Source organism: Heterodontus francisci, chromosome 22 (assembly GCF_036365525.1).
Source record: "Heterodontus francisci isolate sHetFra1 chromosome 22, sHetFra1.hap1, whole genome shotgun sequence".
NCBI lineage: Eukaryota > Metazoa > Chordata > Chondrichthyes > Heterodontiformes > Heterodontidae > Heterodontus > Heterodontus francisci.
In genome coordinates, this window is record NC_090392.1 from 34777126 (window position 1) to 34799519 (window position 22394).

At 43.9% G+C, this 22394-nt stretch overlaps 7 non-coding genes across 7 annotated transcripts; all 7 read right to left on the reverse strand.

The window, feature by feature from the left end:
- Positions 1-845: 845 nt before the first annotated feature.
- trnav-cac (transfer RNA valine (anticodon CAC)) lies at positions 846-918 on the reverse strand. Its single transcript has one exon. It is a non-coding gene; the product is annotated as a tRNA-Val (tRNA).
- Positions 919-4324: 3406 nt separating this feature from the next.
- trnav-aac (transfer RNA valine (anticodon AAC)) lies at positions 4325-4397 on the reverse strand. Its single transcript has one exon. It is a non-coding gene; the product is annotated as a tRNA-Val (tRNA).
- Positions 4398-7803: 3406 nt separating this feature from the next.
- On the reverse strand, positions 7804-7876 carry trnav-cac (transfer RNA valine (anticodon CAC)). The gene has a single exon. It is a non-coding gene; the product is annotated as a tRNA-Val (tRNA).
- A 3406-nt stretch (positions 7877-11282) lies between these two features.
- On the reverse strand, positions 11283-11355 carry trnav-cac (transfer RNA valine (anticodon CAC)). The gene has a single exon. It is a non-coding gene; the product is annotated as a tRNA-Val (tRNA).
- Positions 11356-14761: 3406 nt separating this feature from the next.
- Positions 14762-14834, reverse strand: trnav-cac (transfer RNA valine (anticodon CAC)). Its single transcript has one exon. It is a non-coding gene; the product is annotated as a tRNA-Val (tRNA).
- Positions 14835-18241: 3407 nt separating this feature from the next.
- trnav-cac (transfer RNA valine (anticodon CAC)) lies at positions 18242-18314 on the reverse strand. The gene has a single exon. It is a non-coding gene; the product is annotated as a tRNA-Val (tRNA).
- Positions 18315-21722: 3408 nt separating this feature from the next.
- Positions 21723-21795, reverse strand: trnal-cag (transfer RNA leucine (anticodon CAG)). Its single transcript has one exon. It is a non-coding gene; the product is annotated as a tRNA-Leu (tRNA).
- Between the last annotated feature and the right edge of the window lie 599 nt (positions 21796-22394).

Here is a 22394-nt window from a genome sequence, read left to right on the forward strand (position 1 = left end):
TGCATCAATAAATCCAGGTATGTCTCTGTTACTGACTGAACAAAACGCTAATAAATCTGTGAGCGACTGTCATAACTTAAATAACTTTTTCCCCTCTGCGTGTCATGAACCTTTACCCCTTGTCATAATTGCGGCTGCATGTTAAGAGCTGGGTTATCAAGGTGCTTAAGACACCAAGAATCTGCTGCAGCAGTGGTTAAATTGAAAAGGATTTTTGCCCCTTTTACCCAAGAAGAAATGTTCAGGAGGAGCAATTTCCCCCAACTTGTTTCCACCGGAGATTCATCATTGCAACTCAAAGAAAGTTTCAGTCACTTGGGTGTTCTGTCAGAGCTGCTTGGAGGTTCAGTGACCCGGATATCATGTGCCTACGTTTTGCGGAGCCGGTGCTTGGTTTCTGGGGAGATTTGGCCCGGGTTGTGCTATTTTACCTCCCCGAGATGGCCAGTAACCTGTTGATTGAGGCAGCAGACGCCTCTTGCTGCTGACAGCGAGTAATTGGACAGTGCCGTTCAAAATATTGCAGCGTGCCCCTGTCTCAACGACTGTGGAGCTGGTGAAAGTGAATTGCTGATGTGCTTTTGCCTCGTCTGAAATGAGACTAAGATTCGCTGTTACTTAGCAAGCTCGTGTTGCAGGTTTCTATTCTTATCTGAGCCAAATAAAGTGTCACTGCTCGGTTTTGAGGAACTTTCTGCAGCATCAGGACTAGAAAAAGGAGCGAGTGCAAGGCATTGTGCACACAATGTGCAAGAGAAAGAGGGCTTTGAGAAATTGTGTTGTGTTCATGGGGAATGTCAATGATTGCATGTTTCGAGCGAAGAAATTTGGGTTCGTTTTGAAAATGTTTCTGCCCAGTTTCGACCTGGGGACCTTTTGCGTGTGAGGCAAACGCGATCACCACTACACTACAGAAACTCAACACACTTACAGCGCTGAGGAAGCTGCAAGTATTGTTAAACTATACAGTCTTAATCGATTTGTGGTGCTTGTTTGATTGAAATGCAATTCCACTGTGACATTTCGCAAGGCTGCAGAGGTATTGACCCAGCCATGGACGATCAGCAGTGCACAACACATCGCCAGTCCATTCAGGCCATCGTACCGTGGCAGTTTTATGAAAGACTTGCCATTTGGGCCCACTTCCTTCGCTCTGCTTTTGTTTGCCTCTCCTTTCATGCAATTATCCAATTCCCTTTTTTTAAAACTCTCCCTTAAGAAACTAAGTTTGTAAGAGGTGCAGCAGCTGCTGCAGTGTTAATGCACAGTGTGCCATCATTGACAAAGATTCCCTTCCCCAACCACACCAAGACATCCACTTGGGATTCTTGCCAAGTTCTGGATTTCATTTCTCATTATTTACTGATTGCACTGACACATATTTGTGTTTTTAAACTCTTTATTTTGATCAAATGAGTCCTTATTTTGCTGAGATGCTACATACAATGTGATTACCCTCGCAGTAGAATGCGTAACAGAGGCAGTTATATAATGGGGGCGAAGCTTCACTGCAGCTATATAATGTCCTGGTTGGACCCCACCTGGAGTCCTCTGCATAGTCTGGGCATGCCAATTTCTATAGTATACAAATTGGCCTTGGTATACAGGGCAGTTCAGATCCAGCAGAATGTTTGCAGAGTTCAAATGGTTAGATTAGGAAGCCATGTCCCCTCTTCCACAGAGACAGCTGTTGGTTTCCACCTGGTGCCTCACTTGTTTCTGAATTTCAAGGTGTAGAATGAAATCAAGCAACGTAACCCAAGTTTGCAATGCATTCCACGCAATTATCAAACACATCATTCCTGTCTTCCTCACCTTAGCTGCACAGCCCTCGAAACGTTGCAATCCATGTAACACAGTATTTGTTCCAGGTTTAGGCTTTCAGCCGTATCATAATAATATCTGTGCCCTCATCTTGAAATGAGATTCTCAGCAATATCCAACACAAATTGAATTGCATAGATGACAGGCAAATATAGGAAAACAGGTCAGTATGCAACACAATTCCATGGTGCCCATTTTCAGATGCACAATAGTCATCTATTCCAGCAAATGAAAGAATTTTTCAGTGAATCATTTGCAAAGTCAGAGTTAATGGCATTTTTGCTTTTCTTTCTTCTTGTTTTGCAACATACTGGCACCTAAATCCAATTCATGTATATTCATGTTTATTGGGGAGACCAAACGCAGACTGGGTGACCGCTTTGCGGAATACGTCGGCTCAGTCCGCAAGCAGGACCCTGAGCTTCCGGTTGCTTGCTATTTCAAGACTGCCCACTGCTCTCATGCTCACATCTCTATCCTGGGATTGCCTCAGTGTTCCAGTGAACATCAACACAAGCTCGAAAAACAGCATCCCGTTGACCGATTAGTTTAGTTTGGTGATACAGCAGTGAAACAGGCCCTTCGGCCCACCGAGTCTGTGCTGACCATCAACCACCCATTTATACTAATCCGACACGAATTCCATATTCCTACCACATCCCCACCTTCCCTATATTTCCCCACCATCTCCCTATACGAGGGGCAATTTATAATGGCCAATTAACCTATCAAGCAGCCAGTCTTTGGCATGTGGGAGGAAACCGGAGCACCCAGAGGAATCCCACGCAGACACAGGGAGAACTTGCAAACACCACGCAGGCAGTGCCCAGAATTGAAAGCGGGTCGCTGGAGCTGTGAGGCTGCGGTGTGAACCACTGCACACGAGAGCGTGCCGGACTGAATATTGAGTTCATTAATTCCAGAGCATGACGGGGCCCCCATTTTACTTTCATTTTTTGTTATTTTTCATTTTTACATTTTTTACATTTTTTTGTATGTTTATTTTATTTCATCTTAGTTTGTTCAGTTTGCTTACCCACTGTTTTTTTTCCTGCTTGTACTTGCTGCTGTTCAATTTTCAGTCCATTAACAGTCCTCTCTGTACTAATGCTTTGTCTTTCAACACACCATTAACATATTGTTTGCCTTTGCTCCATGACCTTCTGGTCAGCTATTCTGTGGCCTTGTCCAATCTACACCTTCTCCTTTGTTATCTCTTGCTCCACCCCCGCTTTACTTGCTTCTAACCTTTGACATTTCTAATATTTGCCAGTTCTGAAGAAGGGTCACTGAGCCGAAATGTTAACTCTGCTTCTGTCTCCACAGATGCTGCCAGTCGTGCTGAGTATTTCCAGAATTTCTTGTTTTTGTTTCAGATTTCCAGCATCCACAGTATTTTGCTTTTATTCATGTATATTCTTCCTCGGTTCAATATGAAGGAGCGCTTTGATATTGAGCGGAGCCGCAGTGCATCTCATTTTCAACGCCACCTTGTTAGTGTTCCTGTTACTTGCCGAATGAAGAACAAAATAAAATGATAATCTGGCAGGTCTGCCTGTTTCCTTCGCTTCAGTTACAGAATCAGCTGTGTCCGTCTTTAAGGGAGGCAAAGTACTCCTAGCGGCTCTGCGTGACGCTGAATAGTTATGTTAATCTGCATCAATAAATCCAGGTATGTCTCTGTTACTGACTGAACAAAACTTTAATAAATCTGTGAGCGACTGTCATAACTTAAATAACTTTTTCCCCTCTGCGTGTCATGAACCTTTACCCCTTGTCATAATTGCGGCTGCATGTTAAGAGCTGGGTTATCAAGGTGCTTAAGACACCAAGAATCTGCTGCAGCAGTGGTTAAATTGAAAAGGATTTTTGCCCCTTTTACCCAAGAAGAAATGTTCAGGAGGAGCAATTTCCCCCAACTTGTTTCCACCGGAGATTCATCATTGCAACTCAAAGAAAGTTTCAGTCACTTGGGTGTTCTGTCAGAGCTGCTCGGAGGTTCAGTGACCCGGATATCATGTGCCTACGTTTTGCTGAGCCGGTGCTTGGTTGATGGGGAGATTTGGCCCGGGTTGTGCTATTTTACCTCCCCGAGATGGCCAGTAACCTGTTGATTGAGGCAGCAGACGCCTCTTGCTGCTGACAGCGAGTAATTGGACAGTGCGGGTCAAAATATTGCAGCGTGCCCCTGTCTCAATGACTGTGGAGCTGGTGAAAGTGAATTGCTGATGTGCTTTTGCCTCGTCTGAAATGAGACTAAGATTCGCTGTTACTTAGCAAGCTCGTGTTGCAGGTTTCTATTCTTATCTGAGCCAAATGAAGTGTCACTGCTCGGTTTTGCGGAACTTTCTGCAGCATCAGGACGAGAAAGAGGAGCGAGTGCAAGGCATTGTGCACACAAAGTGCAAGAGAAAGAGGGCTTTGAGAAATTGTGTTGTGTTCATGGGGAATGCCAATGATTGCATATTTCTTGCGAAGAAGTTCGGGTTCGTTTTGAAAATGTTTCTGGCCAGTTTCGAACTGGGGACCTTTTGCATGTTAAGCAAACACGATCACCACTACACTACAGAAACTCAACACATTACAGCGCTGAGGAAGCTGCATGTATTGTTAAACTATACAGTCTTAATCGATTTGTGGTGCTTGTTTCATTGAAATGCAATTCCACTGTGACATTTCGCAAGGCTGCAGAGGTATTGACCCAGCCATGGACGATCAGCAGTGCACAACACATCGCCAGTCCATTCAGGCCATCGTACCATTGCCAGTTTTTTCAAAGACTTGCCACTTGGGCCCACTTCCTTAGCTCTGCTTTTCTTTGCCTCTCCTTTCATGCAATTATCCAATTCCCTTTTTTTAAAACTCTCCCTTAAGAAACTAAGTTTGTAAGAGGTGCAGCAGCTGCTGCAGTGTTAATGCACAGTGTGCCATCATTGACAAAGATTCCCTTCCCCAACCACACCAAGACATCCACTTGGGATTCTTGCCAACTTCTGGATTTCATTTCTCATTATTTACTGATTGCACTGACACATATTTGTGTTTTTAAACTCTTTATTTTGATCAAATGAGTCCTTATTTTGCTGAGTTGCTACATACAATGTGATTACCCTCGCAGTAGAATGCGTAACAGAGGCAGTTATATAATGGGGGCGAAGCTTCACTGCAGCTATATAATGTCCTGGATGGACCCCACCTGGAGTCCTCTGCATAGTCTGGGCATGCCAATTTATATATTATACAAATTGGCCTTGGTATACAGGGCAGTTCAGATCCAGCAGAATGTTTGCAGAGTTCAAATGGTTAGATTAGGAAGCCATGTCCCCTCTTCCACAGAGACAGCTGTTGGTTTCCACCTGGTGCCTCACTTGTTTCTGAATTTCAAGGTGTAGAATGAAATCAAGCAACGTAACCCAAGTTTGCAATGCATTCCACGCAATCATCAAACACATCATTCCTGTCTTCCTCACCTTAGCTGCACAGCCCTCGAAACGTTGCAATCCATGTAACACAGTATTTGTTCCAGGTTTAGGCTTTCAGCCGTATTATAATAATATCTGTGCCCTCATCTTGAAATGAGATTCTCAGCAATATCCAACACAAATTGAATTGCATAGATGACAGGCAAATATAGGAAAACAGGTCAGTATGCAACACAATTCCATGGTGCCCATTTTCAGATGCACAATAGTCATCTTTTCCAGCAAATGAAAGAATTTTTCAGTGAATCATTTGCAAAGTCAGAGTTAATGGCATTTGTGCTTTTCTTTCTTCTTGTTTTGCAACATACTGGCGCCTAAATCCAATTCATGTATATTCATGTTTATTGGGGAGACCAAACGCAGACTGGGTGACCGCTTTGCGGAATACGTCGGCTCAGTCCGCAAGCAGGACCCTGAGCTTCCAGTTGCTTGCCATTTCAAGACTGCCCACTGCTCTCATGCTCACATCTCTATCCTGGGATTGCCTCAGTGTTCCAGTGAACATCAACACAAGCTCGAAAAACAGCATCCCGTTGACCGATTAGTTTAGTTTGGTGATACAGCAGTGAAACAGGCCCTTCGGCCCACCGAGTCTGTGCTGACCATCGACCACCCATTTATACTAATCCGACACGAATTCCATATTCCTACCACATCCCCACCTTCCCTATATTTCCCCACCACCTCCCTATACGAGGGGCAATTTATAATGGCCAATTAACCTATCAAGCAGCCAGTCTTTGGCATGTGGGAGGAAACCGGAGCACCCAGAGGAATCCCACGCAGACACAGGGAGAACTTGCAAACACCACGCAGGCAGTGCCCAGAATTGAAAGCGGGTCGCTGGAGCTGTGAGGCTGCGGTGTGAACCACTGCACACGAGAGCGTGCCGGACTGAATATTGAGTTCAATAATTCCAGAGCATGACGGGGCCCCCATTTTACTTTCATTTTTTGTTATTTTTCATTTTTACATTATTTACATTTTTTTGTATGTTTATTTTATTTCATCTTAGTTTGTTCAGTTTGCTTACCCACTGTTTTTTTTCCTGTTTGTACTTGCTGCTGTTCAATTTTCAGTCCATTAACAGTCCTCTCTGTACTAATGCTTTGTCTTTCAACACACCATTAACATATTGTTTGCCTTTGCTCCATGACCTTCTGGTCAGCTATTCTGTGGCCTTGTCCAATCTACACCTTCTCCTTTGTTATCTCTTGCTCCACCCCCGCTTTACTTGCTTCTAACCTTTGACATTTCTAATATTTGCCAGTTCTGAAGAAGGGTCACTGAGCCGAAATGTTAACTCTGCTTCTGTCTCCACAGATGCTGCCAGACCTGCTGAGTATTTCCAGAATTTCTTGTTTTTATTTCAGATTTCCAGCATCCACAGTATTTTGCTTTTATTCATGTATATTCTTCCTCGGTTCAATATGAAGGAGCGCTTTGATATTGAGCGGAGCCGCAGTGCATCTCATTTTCAACGCCACCTTGTTAGTGTTCCTGTTACTTGCCGAATGAAGAACAAAATAAAATGATAATTTGGCAGGTCTGCCTGTTTCCTTCGCTTCAGTTACAGAATCAGCTGTGTCCGTCTTTAAGGGAGGCAAAGTACTCCTAGCGGCTCTGCGTGACGCTGAATAGTTATGTTAATCTGCATCAATAAATCCAGGTATGTCTCTGTTACTGACTGAACAAAACTTTAATAAATCTGTGAGCGACTGTCATAACTTAAATAACTTTTTCCCCTCTGCGTGTCATGAACCTTTACCCCTTGTCATAATTGCGGCTGCATGTTAAGAGCTGGGTTATCAAGGTGCTTAAGACACCAAGAATCTGCTGCAGCAGTGGTTAAATTGAAAAGGATTTTTGCCCCTTTTACCCAAGAAGAAATGTTCAGGAGGAGCAATTTCCCCCAACTTGTTTCCACCGGAGATTCATCATTGCAACTCAAAGAAAGTTTCAGTCACTTGGGTGTTCTGTCAGAGCTGCTTGGAGGTTCAGTGACCCGGATATCATGTGCCTACGTTTTGCGGAGCCGGTGCTTGGTTTCTGGGGAGATTTGGCCCGGGTTGTGCTATTTTACCTCCCCGAGATGGCCAGTAACCTGTTGATTGAGGCAGCAGACGCCTCTTGCTGCTGACAGCGAGTAATTGGACAGTGCCGTTCAAAATATTGCAGCGTGCCCCTGTCTCAACGACTGTGGAGCTGGTGAAAGTGAATTGCTGATGTGCTTTTGCCTCGTCTGAAATGAGACTAAGATTCGCTGTTACTTAGCAAGCTCGTGTTGCAGGTTTCTATTCTTATCTGAGCCAAATAAAGTGTCACTGCTCGGTTTTGAGGAACTTTCTGCAGCATCAGGACTAGAAAAAGGAGCGAGTGCAAGGCATTGTGCACACAATGTGCAAGAGAAAGAGGGCTTTGAGAAATTGTGTTGTGTTCATGGGGAATGTCAATGATTGCATGTTTCGAGCGAAGAAATTTGGGTTCGTTTTGAAAATGTTTCTGCCCAGTTTCGACCTGGGGACCTTTTGCGTGTGAGGCAAACGTGATCACCACTACACTACAGAAACTCAACACACTGACAGCGCTGAGGAAGCTGCAAGTATTGTTAAACTATACAGTCTTAATCGATTTGTGGTGCTTGTTTGATTGAAATGCAATTCCACTGTGACATTTCGCAAGGCTGCAGAGGTATTGACCCAGCCATGGACGATCAGCAGTGCACAACACATCGCCAGTCCATTCAGGCCATCGTACCGTGGCAGTTTTATGAAAGACTTGCCATTTGGGCCCACTTCCTTCGCTCTGCTTTTGTTTGCCTCTCCTTTCATGCAATTATCCAATTCCCTTTTTTTAAAACTCTCCCTTAAGAAACTAAGTTTGTAAGAGGTGCAGCAGCTGCTGCAGTGTTAATGCACAGTGTGCCATCATTGACAAAGATTCCCTTCCCCAACCACACCAAGACATCCACTTGGGATTCTTGCCAAGTTCTGGATTTCATTTCTCATTATTTACTGATTGCACTGACACATATTTGTGTTTTTAAACTCTTTATTTTGATCAAATGAGTCCTTATTTTGCTGAGATGCTACATACAATGTGATTACCCTCGCAGTAGAATGCGTAACAGAGGCAGTTATATAATGGGGGCGAAGCTTCACTGCAGCTATATAATGTCCTGGTTGGACCCCACCTGGAGTCCTCTGCATAGTCTGGGCATGCCAATTTCTATAGTATACAAATTGGCCTTGGTATACAGGGCAGTTCAGATCCAGCAGAATGTTTGCAGAGTTCAAATGGTTAGATTAGGAAGCCATGTCCCCTCTTCCACAGAGACAGCTGTTGGTTTCCACCTGGTGCCTCACTTGTTTCTGAATTTCAAGGTGTAGAATGAAATCAAGCAACGTAACCCAAGTTTGCAATGCATTCCACGCAATCATCAAACACATCATTCCTGTCTTCCTCACCTTAGCTGCACAGCCCTCGAAACGTTGCAATCCATGTAACACAGTATTTGTTCCAGGTTTAGGCTTTCAGCCGTATCATAATAATATCTGTGCCCTCATCTTGAAATGAGATTCTCAGCAATATCCAACACAAATTGAATTGCATAGATGACAGGCAAATATAGGAAAACAGGTCAGTATGCAACACAATTCCATGGTGCCCATTTTCAGATGCACAATAGTCATCTATTCCAGCAAATGAAAGAATTTTTCAGTGAATCATTTGCAAAGTCAGAGTTAATGGCATTTTTGCTTTTCTTTCTTCTTGTTTTGCAACATACTGGCACCTAAATCCAATTCATGTATATTCATGTTTATTGGGGAGACCAAACGCAGACTGGGTGACCGCTTTGCGGAATACGTCGGCTCAGTCCGCAAGCAGGACCCTGAGCTTCCGGTTGCTTGCTATTTCAAGACTGCCCACTGCTCTCATGCTCACATCTCTATCCTGGGATTGCCTCAGTGTTCCAGTGAACATCAACACAAGCTCGAAAAACAGCATCCCGTTGACCGATTAGTTTAGTTTGGTGATACAGCAGTGAAACAGGCCCTTCGGCCCACCGAGTCTGTGCTGACCATCAACCACCCATTTATACTAATCCGATACGAATTCCATATTCCTACCACATCCCCACCTTCCCTATATTTCCCCACCACCTCCCTATACGAGGGGCAATTTATAATGGCCAATTAACCTATCAAGCAGCCAGTCTTTGGCATGTGGGAGGAAACCGGAGCACCCAGAGGAATCCCACGCAGACACAGGGAGAACTTGCAAACACCACGCAGGCAGTGCCCAGAATTGAAAGCGGGTCGCTGGAGCTGTGAGGCTGCGGTGTGAACCACTGCACACGAGAGCGTGCCGGACTGAATATTGAGTTCAATAATTCCAGAGCATGACGGGGCCCCCATTTTACTTTCATTTTTTGTTATTTTTCATTTTTACATTTTTTACATTTTTTTGTATGTTTATTTTATTTCATCTTAGTTTGTTCAGTTTGCTTACCCACTGTTTTTTTTCCTGTTTGTACTTGCTGCTGTTCAATTTTCAGTCCATTAACAGTCCTCTCTGTACTAATGCTTTGTCTTTCAACACACCATTAACATATTGTTTGCCTTTGCTCCATGACCTTCTGGTCAGCTATTCTGTGGCCTTGTCCAATCTACACCTTCTCCTTTGTTATCTCTTGCTCCACCCCCGCTTTACTTGCTTCTAACCTTTGACATTTCTAATATTTGCCAGTTCTGAAGAAGGGTCACTGAGCCGAAATGTTAACTCTGCTTCTGTCTCCACAGATGCTGCCAGACCTGCTGAGTATTTCCAGAATTTCTTGTTTTTATTTCAGATTTCCAGCATCCACAGTATTTTGCTTTTATTCATGTATATTCTTCCTCGGTTCAATATGAAGGAGCGCTTTGATATTGAGCGGAGCCGCAGTGCATCTCATTTTCAACGCCACCTTGTTAGTGTTCCTGTTACTTGCCGAATGAAGAACAAAATAAAATGATAATTTGGCAGGTCTGCCTGTTTCCTTCGCTTCAGTTACAGAATCAGCTGTGTCCGTCTTTAAGGGAGGCAAAGTACTCCTAGCGGCTCTGCGTGACGCTGAATAGTTATGTTAATCTGCATCAATAAATCCAGGTATGTCTCTGTTACTGACTGAACAAAACTTTAATAAATCTGTGAGCGACTGTCATAACTTAAATAACTTTTTCCCCTCTGCGTGTCATGAACCTTTACCCCTTGTCATAATTGCGGCTGCATGTTAAGAGCTGGGTTATCAAGGTGCTTAAGACACCAAGAATCTGCTGCAGCAGTGGTTAAATTGAAAAGGATTTTTGCCCCTTTTACCCAAGAAGAAATGTTCAGGAGGAGCAATTTCCCCCAACTTGTTTCCACCGGAGATTCATCATTGCAACTCAAAGAAAGTTTCAGTCACTTGGGTGTTCTGTCAGAGCTGCTAGGAGGTTCAGTGACCCGGATATCATGTGCCTACGTTTTGCGGAGCCGGTGCTTGGTTTCTGGGGAGATTTGGCCCGGGTTGTGCTATTTTACCTCCCCGAGATGGCCAGTAACCTGTTGATTGAGGCAGCAGACGCCTCTTGCTGCTGACAGCGAGTAATTGGACAGTGCCGTTCAAAATATTGCAGCGTGCCCCTGTCTCAATGACTGTGGAGCTGGTGAAAGTGAATTGCTGATGTGCTTTTGCCTCGTCTGAAATGAGACTAAGATTCGCTGTTACTTAGCAAGCTCGTGTTGCAGGTTTCTATTCTTATCTGAGCCAAATAAAGTGTCACTGCTCGGTTTTGAGGAACTTTCTGCAGCATCAGGACTAGAAAAAGGAGCGAGTGCAAGGCATTGTGCACACAATGTGCAAGAGAAAGAGGGCTTTGAGAAATTGTGTTGTGTTCATGGGGAATGTCAATGATTGCATGTTTCGAGCAAAGAAATTTGGGTTCGTTTTGAAAATGTTTCTGCCCAGTTTCGACCTGGGGACCATTTGCGTGTGAGGCAAACGCGATCACCACTACACTACAGAAACTCAACACGCTTACAGCGCTGAGGAAGCTGCAAGTATTGTTAAACTATACAGTCTTAATCGATTTGTGGTGCTTGTTTGATTGAAATGCAATTCCACTGTGACATTTCGCAAGGCTGCAGAGGTATTGACCCAGCCATGGACGATCAGCAGTGCACAACACATCGCCAGTCCATTCAGGCCATCGTACCGTGGCAGTTTTATGAAAGACTTGCCATTTGGGCCCACTTCCTTCGCTCTGCTTTTGTTTGCCTCTCCTTTCATGCAATTATCCAATTCCCTTTTTTTAAAACTCTCCCTTAAGAAACTAAGTTTGTAAGAGGTGCAGCAGCTGCTGCAGTGTTAATGCACAGTGTGCCATCATTGACAAAGATTCCCTTCCCCAACCACACCAAGACATCCACTTGGGATTCTTGCCAACTTCTGGATTTCATTTCTCATTATTTACTGATTGCACTGACACATATTTGTGTTTTTAAACTCTTTATTTTGATCAAATGAGTCCTTATTTTGCTGAGATGCTACATACAATGTGATTACCCTCGCAGTAGAATGCGTAACAGAGGCAGTTATATAATGGGGGCGAAGCTTCACTGCAGCTATATAATGTCCTGGTTGGACCCCACCTGGAGTCGTCTGCATAGTCTGGGCATGCCAATTTCTATAGTATACAAATTGGCCTTGGTATACAGGGCAGTTCAGATCCAGCAGAATGTTTGCAGAGTTCAAATGGTTAGATTAGGAAGCCATGTCCCCTCTTCCACAGAGACAGCTGTTGGTTTCCACCTGGTGCCTCACTTGTTTCTGAATTTCAAGGTGTAGAATGAAATCAAGCAACGTAACCCAAGTTTGCAATGCATTCCACGCAATCATCAAACACATCATTCCTGTCTTCCTCACCTTAGCTGCACAGCCCTCGAAACGTTGCAATCCATGTAACACAGTATTTGTTCCAGGTTTAGGCTTTCAGCCGTATCATAATAATATCTGTGCCCTCATCTTGAAATGAGATTCTCAGCAATATCCAACACAAATTGAATTGCATAGATGACAGGCAAATATAGGAAAACAGGTCAGTATGCAACACAATTCCATGGTGCCCATTTTCAGATGCACAATAGTCATCTATTCCAGCAAATGAAAGAATTTTTCAGTGAATCATTTGCAAAGTCAGAGTTAATGGCATTTTTGCTTTTCTTTCTTCTTGTTTTGCAACATACTGGCACCTAAATCCAATTCATGTATATTCATGTTTATTGGGGAGACCAAACGCAGACTGGGTGACCGCTTTGCGGAATACGTCGGCTCAGTCCGCAAGCAGGACCCTGAGCTTCCGGTTGCTTGCTATTTCAAGACTGCCCACTGCTCTCATGCTCACATCTCTATCCTGGGATTGCCTCAGTGTTCCAGTGAACATCAACACAAGCTCGAAAAACAGCATCCCGTTGACCGATTAGTTTAGTTTGGTGATACAGCAGTGAAACAGGCCCTTCGGCCCACCGAGTCTGTGCTGACCATCAACCACCCATTTATACTAATCCGACACGAATTCCATATTCCTACCACATCCCCACCTTCCCTATATTTCCCCACCATCTCCCTATACGAGGGGCAATTTATAATGGCCAATTAACCTATCAAGCAGCCAGTCTTTGGCATGTGGGAGGAAACCGGAGCACCCAGAGGAATCCCACGCAGACACAGGGAGAACTTGCAAACACCACGCAGGCAGTGCCCAGAATTGAAAGCGGGTCGCTGGAGCTGTGAGGCTGCGGTGTGAACCACTGCACACGAGAGCGTGCCGGACTGAATATTGAGTTCATTAATTCCAGAGCATGACGGGGCCCCCATTTTACTTTCATTTTTTGTTATTTTTCATTTTTACATTTTTTACATTTTTTTGTATGTTTATTTTATTTCATCTTAGTTTGTTCAGTTTGCTTACCCACTGTTTTTTTTCCTGCTTGTACTTGCTGCTGTTCAATTTTCAGTCCATTAACAGTCCTCTCTGTACTAATGCTTTGTCTTTCAACACACCATTAACATATTGTTTGCCTTTGCTCCATGACCTTCTGGTCAGCTATTCTGTGGCCTTGTCCAATCTACACCTTCTCCTTTGTTATCTCTTGCTCCACCCCCGCTTTACTTGCTTCTAACCTTTGACATTTCTAATATTTGCCAGTTCTGAAGAAGGGTCACTGAGCCGAAATGTTAACTCTGCTTCTGTCTCCACAGATGCTGCCAGTCGTGCTGAGTATTTCCAGAATTTCTTGTTTTTGTTTCAGATTTCCAGCATCCACAGTATTTTGCTTTTATTCATGTATATTCTTCCTCGGTTCAATATGAAGGAGCGCTTTGATATTGAGCGGAGCCGCAGTGCATCTCATTTTCAACGCCACCTTGTTAGTGTTCCTGTTACTTGCCGAATGAAGAACAAAATAAAATGATAATCTGGCAGGTCTGCCTGTTTCCTTCGCTTCAGTTACAGAATCAGCTGTGTCCGTCTTTAAGGGAGGCAAAGTACTCCTAGCGGCTCTGCGTGACGCTGAATAGTTATGTTAATCTGCATCAATAAATCCAGGTATGTCTCTGTTACTGACTGAACAAAACTTTAATAAATCTGTGAGCGACTGTCATAACTTAAATAACTTTTCCCCCTCTGCGTGTCATGAACCTTTACCCCTTGTCATAATTGCGGCTGCATGTTAAGAGCTGGGTTATCAAGGTGCTTAAGACACCAAGAATCTGCTGCAGCAGTGGTTAAATTGAAAAGGATTTTTGCCCCTTTTACCCAAGAAGAAATGTTCACTAGGAGCAATTTCCCCCAACTTGTTTCCACCGGAGATTCATCATTGCAACTCAAAGAAAGTTTCAGTCACTTGGGTGTTCTTGAAGAGCTGCTCGGAGGTTCAGTGACCCGGATATCATGTGCCTACGTTTTGCTGAGCCGGTGCTTGGTTGATGGTGAGATTTGGCCCGGGTTGTGCTATTTTACCTCCCCGAGATGGCCAGTAACCTGTTGATTGAGGCAGCAGACGCCTCTTGCTGCTGACAGCGAGTAATTGGACAGTGCGGGTCAAAATATTGCAGCGTGCCCCTGTCTCAATGACTGTGGAGCTGGTGAAAGTGAATTGCTGATGTGCTTTTGCCTCGTCTGAAATGAGACTAAGATTCGCTGTTACTTAGCAAGCTCGTGTTGCAGGTTTCTATTCTTATCTGAGCCAAATAAAGTGTCACTGCTCGGTTTTGCGGAACTTTCTGCAGCATCAGGACTCGAAAAAGGAGCCAGTGCAAGGCATTGTGCACACAAGTTGCAAGAGAAAGAGGGCTTTGAGAAATTGTGTTGTGTTCATGGGGAATGTCAATGATTGCATGTTTCGAGCGAAGAAGTTTGGGTTCGTTTTGAAAATGTTTCTGCCCAGTTTCGAACTGGGGATCTTTTGCTTGTGAGGCAAACGTGATCACCACTACACTACAGAAACTCAACACACTTACAGCGCTGAGGAAGCTGCAAGTATTGTTAAACTGTACAGTCTTAATCGATTTGTGGTGCTTGTTTCATTGAAATGCAATTCCACTGTGACATTTCGCAAGGCTGCAGAGGTATTGACCCAGCCATGGACGATCAGCAGTGCACAACACATCGCCAGTCCATTCAGGCCATCGTACCGTGGCAGTTTTATGAAAGACTTGCCATTTGGGCCCACTTCCTTCGCTCTGCTTTTGTTTGCCTCTCCTTTCATGCAATTATCCAATTCCCTTTTTTTAAAACTCTCCCTTAAGAAACTAAGTTTGTAAGAGGTGCAGCAGCTGCTGCAGTTTTAATGCACAGTGTGCCATCATTGACAAAGATTCCCTTCCCCAACCACACCAAGACATCCACTTGGGATTCTTGCCAACTTCTGGATTTCATTTCTCATTATTTACTGATTGCACTGACACATATTTGTGTTTTTAAACTCTTTATTTTGATCAAATGAGTCCTTATTTTGCTCAGTTGCTACATACAATGTGATTACCCTCGCAGTAGAATGCGTAACAGAGGCAGTTACATAATGGGGGCGAAGCTTCACTGCAGCTATATAATGTCCTGGTTGAACCCCACCTGGAGTCCTCTGCATAGTCTGGGCATGCCAATTTATATAGTATACAAATTGGCCTTGGTATACAGGGCAGTTCAGATCCAGCAGAATGTTTGCAGAGTTCAAATGGTTAGATTAGGAAGCCATGTCCCCTCTTCCACAGAGACAGCTGTTGGTTTCCACCTGGTGCCTCACTTGTTTCTGAATTTCAAGGTGTAGAATGAAATCAAGCAACGTAACCCAAGTTTGCAATGCATTCCACGCAATCGTCAAACACATCATTCCTGTCTTCCTCACCTTAGCTGCACAGCCCTCGAAACGTTGCAATCCATGTAACACAGTATTTGTTCCAGGTTTAGGCTTTCAGCCGTATTATAATAATATCTGTGCCCTCATCTTGAAATGAGATTCTCAGCAATATCCAACACAAATTGAATTGCATAGATGACAGGCAAATATAGGAAAACAGGTCAGTATGCAACACAATTCCATGGTGCCCATTTTCAGATGCACAATAGTCATCTTTTCCAGCAAATGAAAGAATTTTTCAGTGAATCATTTTCAAAGTCAGAGTTAATGGCATTTGTGCTTTTCTTTCTTCTTGTTTTGCAACATACTGGCGCCTAAATCCAATTCATGTATATTCATGTTTATTGGGGAGACCAAACGCAGACTGGGTGACCGCTTTGCGGAATACGTCTGCTCAGTCCGCAAGCAGGACCCTGAGCTTCCGGTTGCTTGCCATTTCAAAACTGCCCACTGCTCTCATGCTCACATCTCTATCCTGGGATTGCCTCAGTGTTCCAGTGAACATCAACACAAGCTCGAAAAACAGCATCCCGTTGACCGATTAGTTTAGTTTGGTGATACAGCAGTGAAACAGGCCCTTCGGCCCACCGAGTCTGTGCTGACCATCGACCACCCATTTATACTAATCCGACACGAATTTCATATTCCTACCACATCCCCACCTTCCCGATATTTCCCTGCCACCTCCCATTACGAGGGGCAATTTATAATGGCCAATTAACCTATCAAGCAGCCAGTCTTTGGCATGTGGGAGGAAACCGGAGCACCCAGAGGAATCCCACGCAGACACAGGGAGAACTTGCAAACACCACACAGGCAGTGCCCAGAATTGAAAGCGGGTCGCTGGAGCTGTGAGGCTGCGGTGTGAACCACTGCACACGAGAGCGTGCCGGACTGAATATTGAGTTCAATAATTCCAGAGCATGACGGGGCCCCCATTTTACTTTCATTTTTTGTTATTTTTCATTTTTACATTTTTTACATTTTTTTGTATGTTTATTTTATTTCATCTTAGTTTGTTCAGTTTGCTTACCCACTGTTTTTTTTCCTGTTTGTACTTGCTGCTGTTCAATTTTCAGTCCATTAACAGTCCTCTCTGTACTAATGCTTTGTCTTTCAACACACCATTAACATATTGTTTGCCTTTGCTCCATGACCTTCTGGTCAGCTATTCTGTGGCCTTGTCCAATCTACACCTTCTCCTTTGTTATCTCTTGCTCCACCCCCGCTTTACTTGCTTCTAACCTTTGACATTTCTAATATTTGCCAGTTCTGAAGAAGGGTCACTGAGCCGAAATGTTAACTCTGCTTCTGTCTCCACAGATGCTGCCAGTCGTGCTGAGTATTTCCAGAATTTCTTGTTTTTATTTCAGATTTCCAGCATCCACAGTATTTTGCTTTTATTCATGTATATTCTTCCTCAGTTCAATATGAAGGAGCGCTTTGATATTGAGCGGAGCCGCAGTGCATCTCATTTTCAACGCCACCTTGTTAGTGTTCCTGTTACTTGCCGAATGAAGAACAAAATAAAAATAATAATTTGGCAGGTCTGCCTGTTTCCTTAGCTTCAGTTACAGAATCAGCCGTGTCCGTCTTTAAGGGAGGCAAAGTACTCCTAGCGGCTCTGCGTGACGCTGAATAGTTATGTTAATCTGCATCAATAAATCCAGGTATGTCTCTGTTACTGACTGAACAAAACGCTAATAAGTCTGTGAGCGACTGTCACAACTTAAATAACTTTTTCCCCTCTGCGTGTCATGAACCTTTACCCCTTGTCATAATTGCGGCTGCATGTTAAGAGCTGGGTTATCAAGGTGCTTAAGACACCAAGAATCTGCTGCAGCAGTGGTTAAATTGAAAAGGATTTTTGCCCCTTTTACCCAAGAAGAAATGTTCAGGAGGAGCAATTTCCCCCAACTTGTTTCCACCGGAGATTCATCATTGCAACTCAAAGAAAGTTTCAGTCACTTGGGTGGTCTTGAAGAGCTGCTCGGAGGTTCAGTGACCCGGATATCATGTGCCTCCGTTTTGCTGAGCCGCTGCTTGGTTTATGGGGAGATTTGGCCCGGGTTGTGCTATATTACCTCCCCGAGATGGCAAGTAACCTGTTGATTGAGGCAGCAGACGCCACTTGCTGCTGACAGCGAGTAATTGGACAGTGCGGGTCAAAATATTGCAGCGTGCCCCAGTCTCAACGACTGTGGAGCTGGTGAAAGTGAATTGCTGATGTGCTTTTGCCTCGTCTGAAATGAGACTAAGATTCGCTGTGATTTAGCAAGCTCGTGTTGCAGGTTTCTATTCTAATCTGAGCCAAATAAAGTGTCACTGCTCGGTTTTGAGGAACTTTCTGCAACATCAGGACTAGAAAGAGGAGCGAGTGCAAGGCATTGTGCACACAATGTGCAAGAGAAAGAGAGCTTTGAGAAATTGTGTTGTGTTAATGGGGAATGTCAATGATTGCATATTTCTTGCGAAGATGTTCGGGTTGGTTTTGAAAATGTTTCTGCCCAGTTTCGAACTGGGGACCTTTTGCGTGTGAGGCAAACGTGATCACCACTACACTACAGAAACTCAACACAGTTGCAGCGCTGAGGAAGCTGCAAGTATTGTTAAACTGTACAGTCTTAATCTATTTGTGCTGCTTGTTTCATTGAAATGCAATTCCACTGTGACATTTCGCAAGGCTGCAGAGGTATTGACCCAGCCATGGACGATCAGCAGTGCACAACACATCGCCAGTCCATTCAGGCCATCGTACCATTGCCAGTTTTTTGAAAGACTTGCCATTTGGGCCCACTTCCTTAGCTCTGCTTTTCTTTGCCTCTCCTTTCATGCAATTATCCAATCCCTTTTTTTTTAAACTCTACCTTAAGAAACTAAGTTTGTAAGAGGTGCAGCAGCTGCTGCAGTGTTAATGCACAGTGTGCCATCATTGACAAAGATTCCCTTCCCCAACCACACCAAGACATCCACTTGGGATTCTTGCCAACTTCTGGATTTCATTTCTCATTATTTACTGATTGCACTGACACATATTTGTGTTTTTAAACTCTTTATTTTGATCAAATGAGTCCTTATTTTGCTGAGTTGCTACATACAATGTGATTACCCTCGCAGTAGAATGCATAACAGAGGCAGTTATATAATGGGGGCGAAGCTTCACTGCAGCTATATCATGTCCTGGTTGGACCCCACCTGGAGTCATCTGCATAGTCTGGGCATGCCAATTTATATAGTATACAAATTGGCCTTGGTATACAGGGCAGTTCAGATCCAGCAGAATGTTTGCAGAGTTCAAATGGTTATATTAGGAAGCTATGTCCCCTCTTCCACAGAGACAGCTGTTGGTTTACACCTGGTGCCTCACTTGTTTCTGAATTTCAAGGTGTAGAATGAAATCAAGCAACGTAACCCAAGTTTGCAATGCATTCCACGCAATCATCAAACACATCATTCCTGTCTTCCTCACCTTAGCTGCACAGCCCTCGATAAGTTGCAATCCATGTAACACAGGATTCGTTCCAGGTTTAGGCTTTCAGTAGGATTATAATAATATCTGTGCCCTCATCTTGAAATGAGATTCTCAGCAATATCCAACACAAATTGAATTGCACAGATGACAGGCAAATATAAGAAAACAGGTCAGTATGCAACACAATTCCATGGTGCCCATTTTCAGATGCACAATAGTCATCTTTTCCAGCAAAGGAAAGAATTTTTCAGTGAATCATTTGCAAAGTCAGAGTTAATGGCATTTGTGCTTTTCTTTCTTCTTGTTTTGCAACATACTGGCGCCTAAATCCAATTCATGTATATTCATGTTTATTGGGGAGACCAAACGCAGACTGGGTGACCGCTTTGCGGAAGACATCGGCTCAGTCCGCAAGCAGGACCCTGAGCTTCCGGTTGCTTGCCATTTCAAGACTGCCCACTGCTCTCATGCTCACATCTCTATCCTGGGATTGCCTCAGTGTTCCAGTGAACATCAACACAAGCTCGAAAAACAGCATCCCGTTGACCGATTAGTTTAGTTTGGTGATGCAGCAGTGAAACAGGCCCTTCGGCCCACCGAGTCTGTGCTGACCATCGACCACCCATTTATACTAATCCGACACGAATTCCATATTCCTACCACATCCCCACCTTCCCTATATTTCCCTACCACCTCCCTATACGAGGGGCAATTTATAATGGCCAATTAACCTATCAAGCAGCCAGTCTTTGGCATGTGGGAGGAAACCGGTGCACCCAGAGGAATCCCACGCAGACACAGGGAGAACTTGCAAACACCACGCAGGCAGTGCCCAGAATTGAAAGCGGGTCGCTGGAGCTGTGAGGCTGCGGTGTGAACCACTGCACATGAGAGCGTGCCGGACTGAATATTGAGTTCAATAATTCCAGAGCATGACGGGGCCCCCATTTTACTTTCATTTTTTGTTATTTTTCATTTTTACATTTTTTACATTTTTTTGTATGTTTATTTTATTTCATCTTAGTTTGTTCAGTTTGCTTACCCACTGTTTTTTTTCCTGTTTGTACTTGCTGCTGTTCAATTTTCAGTCCATTAACAGTCCTCTCTGTACTAATGCTTTGTCTTTCAACACACCATTAACATATTGTTTGCCTTTGCTCCATGACCTTCTGGTCAGCTATTCTGTGGCCTTGTCCAATCTACACCTTCTCCTTTGTTATCTCTTGCTCCACCCCCGCTTTACTTGCTTCTAACCTTTGACATTTCTAATATTTGCCAGTTCTGAAGAAGGGTCACTGAGCCGAAATGTTAACTCTGCTTCTGTCTCCACAGATGCTGCCAGTCGTGCTGAGTATTTCCAGAATTTCTTGTTTTTATTTCAGATTTCCAGCATCCACAGTATTTTGCTTTTATTCATGTATATTCTTCCTCAGTTCAATATGAAGGAGCGCTTTGATATTGAGCGGAGCCGCAGTGCATCTCATTTTCAACGCCACCTTGTTAGTGTTCCTGTTACTTGCCGAATGAAGAACAAAATAAAAATGATAATTTGGCAGGTCTGCCTGTTTCCTTAGCTTCAGTTACAGAATCAGCTGTGTCCGTCTTTAAGGGAGGCAAAGTACTCCTAGCGGCTCTGCGTGATGCTGAATAGTTATGTTATTCTGCATCAATAAATCCAGGTATGTCTCTGTTACTGACTGAACAAAACGCTAATAAGTCTGTGAGAGACTGTCATAACTTAAATAACTTTTACCGCTCTGCGTGTCATGAACCTTTACCCCTTGTCATAATTGCGGCTGCATGTTAAGAGCTGGGTTATCAAGGTGCTTAAGACACCAAGAATCTGCTGCAGCAGTGGTTAAATTGAAAAGGATTTTTGCCCCTTTTACCCAAGAAGAAATGTTCAGGAGGAGCAATTTACCCCAACTTGTTTCCACCGGAGATTCATCATTGCAACTCAAAGAAAGTTTCAGTCACTTGGGTGTTCTTGAAGAGCTGCTCGGAGGTTCAGTGACCCGGATATCATGTGCCTACGTTTTGCTGAGCCGGTGCTTGGTTGATGGGGAGATTTGGCCCGGGTTGTGCTATTTTACCTCCCCGAGATGGCAAGTAACCTGTTGATTGAGGCAGCAGACGCCACTTGCTGCTGACAGCGAGTAATTGGACAGTGCGGGTCAAAATATTGCAGCGTGCCCCTGTCTCAACGACTGTGGAGCTGGTGAAAGTGAATTGCTGATGTGCTTTTGCCTCGTCTGAAATGAGACTAAGATTCGCTGTGACTTAGCAAGCTCGTGTTGCAGGTTTCTATTCTAATCTGAGCCAAATAAAGTGTCACTGCTCGGTTTTGAGGAACTTTCTGCAGCATCAGGACTAGAAAGAGGAGCGAGTGCAAGGCATTGTGCACACAATGTGCAAGAGAAAGAGAGCTTTGAGAAATTGTGTTGTGTTAATGGGGAATGTCAATGATTGCATATTTCTTGCGAAGATGTTCGGGTTGGTTTTGAAAATGTTTCTGCCCAGTTTCTAACTGGGGACCTTTTGCGTCTGAGGCAAACGTGATCACCACTACACTACAGAAACTCAACACAGTTGCAGCGCTGAGGAAGCTGCAAGTATTGTTAAACTGTACAGTCTTAATCGATTTGTGCTGCTTGTTTCATTGAAATGCAATTCCACTGTGACATTTCGCAAGGCTGCAGAGGTATTGACCCAGCCATGGACGATCAGCAGTGCACAACACATCGCCAGTCCATTCAGGCCATCGTACCATTGCCAGTTTTTTGAAAGACTTGCCATTTGGGCCCACTTCCTTAGCTCTGCTTTTCTTTGCCTCTCCTTTCATGCAATTATCCAATTCCCTTTTTTTTTAAACTCTACCTTAAGAAACTAAGTTTGTAAGAGGTGCAGCAGCTGCTGCAGTGTTAATGCACAGTGTGCCATCATTGACAAAGATTCCCTTCCCCAACCACACCAAGACATCCACTTGGGATTCTTGCCAACTTCTGGATTTCATTTCTCATTATTTACTGATTGCACTGACACATATTTGTGTTTTTAAACTCTTTATTTTGATCAAATGAGTCCTTATTTTGCTGAGTTGCTACATACAATGTGATTACCCTCGCAGTAGAATGCATAACAGAGGCAGTTATATAATGGGGGCGAAGCTTCACTGCAGC